Genomic DNA, 7697 nt, shown 5'->3' with positions numbered 1-7697 from the left:
GCTATTGCTGCAGTGCCGCATGTCAGCCACAACGCTGTCAGCGCTAACGCATTCAGGCCACACCTCTCACCACCGCCACATGTATCAAAGCACGAATGAGGCGTCCGCATAACCAGGGAGCCAGTTATGCGCCCTTCCTTTCCTCAAAGCCATCGCTGTCTAGAACATTGTCAACGCCAATGCCAATGAACACAGCGAACGCCGACATCTTTCGCTTTGTATATCCTGGATTAGCTGAACTAACCCACATTCATTTTTCCGGAGCCCTCCACTACGGCACCTCTTTGTTCTCTCACTCCCTCCTTTATTCCTTCTCTTACCGTTCACAGACCATGCTGTTTTGCGGCTGTCGTCTTTTTTTGGTGTCCACCGGCCTCGCTTTCATACCCCACAGCTATACCCCACAACTCCAAAACTAATTCTTCGGCGCTGAACAGTGTGTCCTCTATTCAAGCTGTTTCCGATGGCAGTTCCCCCAAAATGCAAAACTTTTACCGTCCCACATTTTAAATGTATTATTAGAAGATCATTTAAGAACCCTAAACCTACTAACGTTATGAAAGCAACCGGCGCCCCGCAATGCAACGAAAAGGCAGGTGTGGGAATATTCTGTCCGCGTCTAAGGTGGTCCTTTCTCTGCGTCTTCCGGATTACACCCCAACTTTTTTCAAGCAGCGTTTCTGGGAGTAGTGCTTCCTCTTCGCAAGCTACACGTCTATCCGCAGTGGCAGTCATTACTGATTCGTTATCTGTGCTCTTCCCTCGCTTCGCCTGTTGACTCCCCGCATCTTAAGCACATTCTTATTTCTGATTCCTCCATATTTGAACCTTGTACATTTAATATGGGTACCCGGTCACAGAAGTACAATAAATGAGGCAAAGGAGTCCCTCGGCGTCCCCGTGTTACCCATCCTCCCGACTACAACGTATATCACAAATATCACAACAGCTATAGGGTTCGGTGACGTGTGTTATTAGGCGTGCAAAACAGGCCTCTTTTGAATTTAACTTATTATCAGCAGCTGAGATTATCAACATCTTAGGATAATTGATTAGACAACAGAAGAAAAAATCAAGGGGTGGGGTGCCCTTAAATCTCTCCACGTGCGGAAAAGCGAAAGCATTTAGAGTACCGCACGCATCGGCATTCAAGGAGGAACTGACAGGGAGCTGCGCAATTTCGTGTAGACGTTTTTTCTTGCCTTTTGTGACGTCACCAGCTCGTCGATAACTTCTTGTTTAGACATGTTCCTATCATCTGACCAGTTGCGTCCCATAATATGACTGGTTAATGACGTCACCATAACTGTTACTACCACTATGATTACTGTAACTGTTGCTGTCACTAATTTATTACTGCCACACACTATTTTAATATTAATTATCGGTAATTATTTTCTTTAAATATTTATTGTTAATGACCTGATTATATCGACTTAACATCACTCTTATCGTTGCTACCTCATGTACACATCTCGTAGTCTCGCCATCCACTGAGGCAAGCATTCGCAATAAAACAGCCTCATGCCGCCGGTGTGATCCGAACCCACCGGAGGCATGTGGTTGTTTTTTCTTCTGCGGTCTTATCAATTATCTTTAAGCCATAAAATGATATAACACTTAGTTTACAATTAACACCACAAATTGAAAAAAAAAATCCCCTATGCTCCTTGGTTTCGGTAACTGTTGGCTTCCGTCACGTATGTCATAACGAGCACCTCTTTCCCCTTCCATTGTCTTCCCACCGAGAAGCGAGACAGTTAATGCGCGATTTTCTTCGCTCAAAACGAAAAAGAGCACCTATATCATTTAGGAACGTTCATTCAGTTGGTTAACTGGAGGCCTTGTGCAAGCATTTCACACCGTACAGAAGGCGATTTACATCAATGAACACTTCGTTAATTAGGCTCACTAATTAGCTCGCTCCACCAGATGTGCTCCGCTCGGGTAGAGGGAGAGGAGGTATATATATATATATATATATATATATATATATATATATATATATATATATATATATATATATACGCACTTCGCCTCACCCTGACCCCTACCTGACCCCTAATATCTGATTTAATACCTGCTGCATCGTTGGACCCAAGATATTAAACTTATTTTTCGAATATGGCGGTGTGCTTTGCTTGAGGCACTCTGGCACGGGTCGGCCCGGCATTGCACAGCCTCCGGGATCGGCCCGGGGCATTAGCGTGCGCCATTTCTTTCTATCTTTGCTCTCCTATCCTTTAACTCTCCTACTTTCAGCACGCAGCAGCGAGCGTGGTTCGGCTTGAGCCAGTAGGCAGGCCCGTGCACTTTCCTTTTCTTTCTTTCTATCAGCAGCAGCAGTGTATTGTAGTCGTTATGGAGAGCGCGAAAGAGACACGACAACGACAGAACTAAGCGAGGTAGAGACAACGCGCTCAAGAGACGCCAGAAGAACGCGCCGCACGACTCGAGAAGCGTCGTAACGAAGGTGCGGCTAGAAGAAGTGCGACGTCCCGGAGTGACTCTTCAACTTTGGAAGAGACCGGTTTGAGTTCTCGAGAGCGTCGGAATGAGACGCTGCGTAGACGACGTGCCGAGGAAACGAAGCTTTCGCAATTCAACTAGTGTTAACCAGAGCTAAACCACAGCCAATTTTTTTTTGTCCATTTGATTGGAGGAAGCTGACATAACTCTCTTCACGTGGAAGATTCTTCAACGCGTCAAGCAGGGACGATTTGCTGTTCTGCTCATAGTCTTGTTCAGTTTTAGCGGCTTCAATTTGCTGACCTGGGGCGCGTGTACAGAAAAGCGTTTTATTCCCGTGTGAAACCGAGGACCAAGTTTCGCGTCACGTACACAGCTGTTAAACGGCGATAGTATAAAATAATATTCGCTATTGCGAGAGCTTACTCTCTAATAATAATGGTGGTCTGTCTGTCTGTCTGTTGTTGCCAGGAAGAAAGAAATGAAAGTGCACAGGCCTGCTCACTGGCTCGAGCCGAGCCACAATCGCTACCACGTGCACATAGTAGGGGAGTTGAAAGATGGGATAGAAAGACAGGATAGTAAAGACGCGCTAAAGACAAGGCCGATCCCGGAGGTAGTGCAATACCGGGTCAACCGGTGGCGGGAGTGAAGCATCCTTCAAACTCTCCGCCACATTTCCAAAAATAAGTCCAATTGGACCCGTAACAGATACTCTACGGGGTCCGGACTTTCTATTCCTATAATGGTGAGCGAATGGCATGAATACTGCTACTTATTGTGTCGCATACTCCCCTTTTCCTAGCCATACTTCCGAAGCAACTGCAGCGCATGTTATTTTATGAATTATTCTTATTTAAGCCTCCTGGTTGTTTAAGGGCTAATGTGCTTAAACAATAAATATCTTAAAAATTAGGATGAAGTAAAGAATAAGTTAAATACAAGCTACACATACCAACCTGTAAGTGGTTAGGGCGCTCGGCTACTGATCCGGAGTACACGGATTTGAACCCGGCCGCGGCGGCCGCGTTTCGATGGAGGCGAAATGCAAAGGCGCTCGTGTGCTGTGCGATGTCAGTGCACGTTACAGATCCCCAGGAGGTAGAAATTATTCCGGAGCCCTCCACAACGGGACCTCTTTCTTCTTTTCACTCCCACCTTCCTCCTTTCATTACGGGGCGCGTTCGAATGTCCATCGAGATGTGAGACAATTGCTGCGCCATTTGCTTTCCTCAAAAACCACTTTTCAATTTTTTTCGCAAGTTGGCCACAGGTGGCTACGTATACGTGTCGCTTCACGGCGCTTCGTATTTTGGCAGTTTCATTGCTCTCCTATTGGTTCAGCCTATTTTGTAGTCACGTGATCGAACGGTGAGCGCGTGCTCTGCGCTCGCTGAGTTCGAGACGCTCTTTTCTTCCCAGACAGTGGTCGATCGGGAGGTCCGAACTGCACCTTGCTCACTTCCCGCGCTAAAGGCCAAGGAGTGTCTCGCTGAAGTCGGCGACGCAGGGCTCCGACGCGTCGAGAAGGCAGAGCGAGTAGCAGGTTTTTTCGTTCGAGGTCGTTCAACAGACGGCACCATGGCTACCGGACCAGGAGCAGCACCGGACCTCGTCAGGTGCCGTAACTTGGCCGTGTTACTGGAGGCGCTGGAGTCGCGCGACAACGATGACGACGTGCAGTACGCGTTCTACTGGCCCAGCTGCGAGCGCCTGGATCTCCTTCGCTGGGTTCTGGTCTCGATCGATCCATCGGGAGCCACAGAACGCTACCTGTTCTCCACAGAAGACGTAGTGGAGGTGCGGGAGCGCGTCCTGCGCGTGCTCACGCAGATAAAGCACTTCAGTGCCGAGCACTATGCCGAGTTCGTTTACGGTTTGGCGCTGCCTGCGGTTCAGAAGCCCCTGTGGATTCACCTGATGAAGACGGCAGAGTGGGCGCAAAACGAGCTGCTGCAGCAACAGCCGGAGCGTTAGTCGCAGCAGTGGTTGTCTCTGATCGCCGCGCAGATCTCGCGTGGAGAAAAGGTAGACTGGGCGACTCGACAGTGGACCACGCACTGAGTGCTGGACTGGACTGCACACCGTGCGACGCTTGCCAGGCCTTCGATCGTCGAGCTGCGAGTTACGCCGTAACAACGCTCCGCGCCCGTGTGTCTGTGTGTGCATGTGTTTGGTCCAGGTCTGCACTGCGTGCATGCATGTCTGCTGGTAGAAGCAGTGAGGAGAACTTTCGGCCCATCTGAGAAAACGTGCGGCGTACGAGATGATCCTGCGTTTGTAGCGAGCACACTACTGCCTCTTGTATGTTCCGCAAGGCGAAAAAATAAAAAGTGTGAAAATGAGCCTGCCTCATCATTTAACAGCTCCGTCGCTGTGTGAGAGCAAGCCCGCTGAGGGCACCTTGCCCTGCGCACTCGAGTAACGTCGCACTGAGTTACATGACGGGTGAATTTGAGTATAGATCGCAACGGGCCCTTTATTTATCCCAAAACTCCTTTGCAAAAAAAAAAAAAAACTGCAGGCACACTTTGTGGGCCTAAAGTGTGCATGGCGAAATCCAACCTGATTATTGTGTCACCTCGACTGCCTGTTACTGTGTTACTATGCTACTTCAACTGTTCTTGTTGCACCTGTCGGCGCGGATGTCGTCACTGTTGCTATACACAACTGTGCGTACGCCGCGCGCCGCAGCTGCCACTGGGGCGGGCGGCGCGTCTGACGTCACTGTTGCTATGCGCACATGCGCATGCGCCGCATGCTGATGGGGGTGAGAGGAGGATGCGCGCCGGTGAGGGGGAGGGTAGCAGCTGGCACTGCGCCAAGATGAGCCGGACGGACACTGTCACCTCGAGTATGAGCGCTTAAAGGCTTTCGCCTTAAAAGCGCTCCGTGTTCGTCGATATTTCACTGGCTGTACTGCCGTGTGTGCATGTGTGCTCGAATAAGGGAAAAAGCAACAGCGCGAACGCTCCCAGGTCCGTGTAGTACCTTGAGTGCTCTGCAACAGCTCGCAAGAGTAGAGAGCCCGCGTTTTTACTCAGCTGTTGTAAGTGGTGGCATCTGGGGATTTGCACCCCGAAGCCACATAGTGCTACGAGTTGCTCAGCTGCGAAAACAATGCAAAACTCGGGTATTTTTAGATATTGTTACTTCATTCTCTTGCGTCGTTGGCATTGGTTGATGGCAACGATGTACGATACTGGAGCCAGCGAATTACAATGTTAGTTGAGCTATAAATCATGACGTCACAAGTCGCAATTGCCAACGGAACATGAAAATTTCTGTGGAGGATGCATCCGGAGCAGTATAGGAATACATGTCCGTGGTGCGGGGCAACCTCCGCGCTGTATCATATCACATGGGAATGCATACACAATGTAGCTTTCCGAGGTAACAAAGAGCCAAATGCGGAGCAGTTGGCAGACCGGCTAACCAGCAGCCATCTCAAGGTCCAAAGGGACCTAGTGAGCCACGCATGCCGTATGGCCAGGGACAGTGGTGCCTTGGACTAGGGGCGCCAACCACGCTCAGCCTGGAAGACATCGGCAATCTTCGGGCAAGAAGCAAGACTCCTTTATTAGAGCAATAATGTTTATTCACTCACTCACTCACTGTGGAGGACATGAGGGGCGCAGTAAATGACACTTCTTGTTGGACAATGGCCCCGCCGCGGTTGCTCAGTGGTTAGGGCGCTCGACTACTGATCCGGAGTTCCCGGGTTCGAACCCGACCGCGGCGGCTGCGTTTTTATGGAGGAAAAACGCTAAGGCGCCCGTGTGCTGTGCGATGTCAGTGCACGTTAAAGATCCCCAGGTGGTCGAAATTATTCCGGAGCCCTCCACTACGGCGCCTCTTTCCTCCTTTCTTCTTTCACTCCCTCCTTTATCCCTTCCCTTACGGCGCGGTTCAGGGGTCCAACGATATATATGAGACAGATATTGCGCTATTTCCTTTCCCCCAAAACCAAGTAATATTATTGTTGGACGATGGAAACACCCTAAAGGAAGGGAGTGAAAGAAGGAACAGGGCTCCGGATATATCTCAACAACCAGGGATTCTTTATTCACTGATGACCCGCCGCGGTAGCTCAGTGGTTAGTGCGCTCGGCTACTGATTCGGAGTACCCGGGTTCGAACCCGACCGTGGCAGCCGCGTTTCGATGGAGGCGAAACGCAAAGGCGCCCGTATGCTGTGCGATGTCCCCAGGTGGTCGAAATTTAATTAAAGCGAAAGCTTTGCTGGCCGCGAACGTGCGATTTCACCGCGGCGGTGCTCCGAGGAGGCACATGACATCACAACGCGCGCCTCGCCGCGCCTTTCTCCAAAATCCAATTTTCAGTTTTCTCTTTCTTCTTTCCCTCCCTCCTTTATCTCTTCCTTTACGGCGCGGTTCGGGTGTCCACCAGAGATATGCGAGATGGTTACTGTGCGATTTCCTTTCCTCAAAAACCAAACCAAACAAGTGAGCCGACGGCGTTCATAGAATTCATTGGCGTTGACAACTTTGCAAAGGTCGTTCATTTTCACGAAAGGAAAGGTGCACAACCGGCTCCGTGGTTCAGTGGAGACCTCAATCTCGCTTTCATGTATGTGGCGTTCCTGTCCAACTGCAAAAGCGTTGGTTGGTTGTGAAACTTTATTTCCAGCGGATATAGAGGAGCGACACGAAGTCGCCCCCCGCTTAAACGGCGGCCGCTATCCCTTGGGCAGCGGCGGCGTCTTCAGCCAGCTGGAGGAGCTTGATCTGTATCCCCGGGTCGGGGCTGAGCAATAGAGCCTCCCAATGAGCAGAGTCGGTAATGAAGTGACTCGCGGGTAGGGACTGCGGGCAGTTCCAGATCATATGATTTAGATCGGCTTTCGCATCACAATTTTTTCGTTTGTTTGAGTAGAGTCCTTCCGAATAGAGGCTACACAATTGGGGATTTGGATAGGTGTTAGTTTGAAGTTTACGCCAGGCTTTGGCCTGTTGCTTGGAGAGCGTTTTATCTGCTGGGGGGAATCTGAGTCTTGCAAGCCTGTAGTGCTGCAGGATTTCTCTGTAAGAAAACAACCTGTCCTTGCCAGAGTATAGGGCGGGTGGGCTGCACGACCCAGCTCGGCGGGACAGTTCTCGAGCTAGGTTATGAGCCGCCTCATTACCAGCAAGGGAAGCATGAGCAGGCGTCCAGATTAGGCGAATGCGCCGCGTGGGCTGATAATTTAGCAGAATCCGTGCTGCTTGT

The sequence above is a fragment of the Amblyomma americanum genome, chromosome 2 (assembly GCF_052857255.1).
Source record: "Amblyomma americanum isolate KBUSLIRL-KWMA chromosome 2, ASM5285725v1, whole genome shotgun sequence".
NCBI lineage: Eukaryota > Metazoa > Arthropoda > Arachnida > Ixodida > Ixodidae > Amblyomma > Amblyomma americanum.
Note: the sequence above shows the minus strand (reverse complement) of the source record.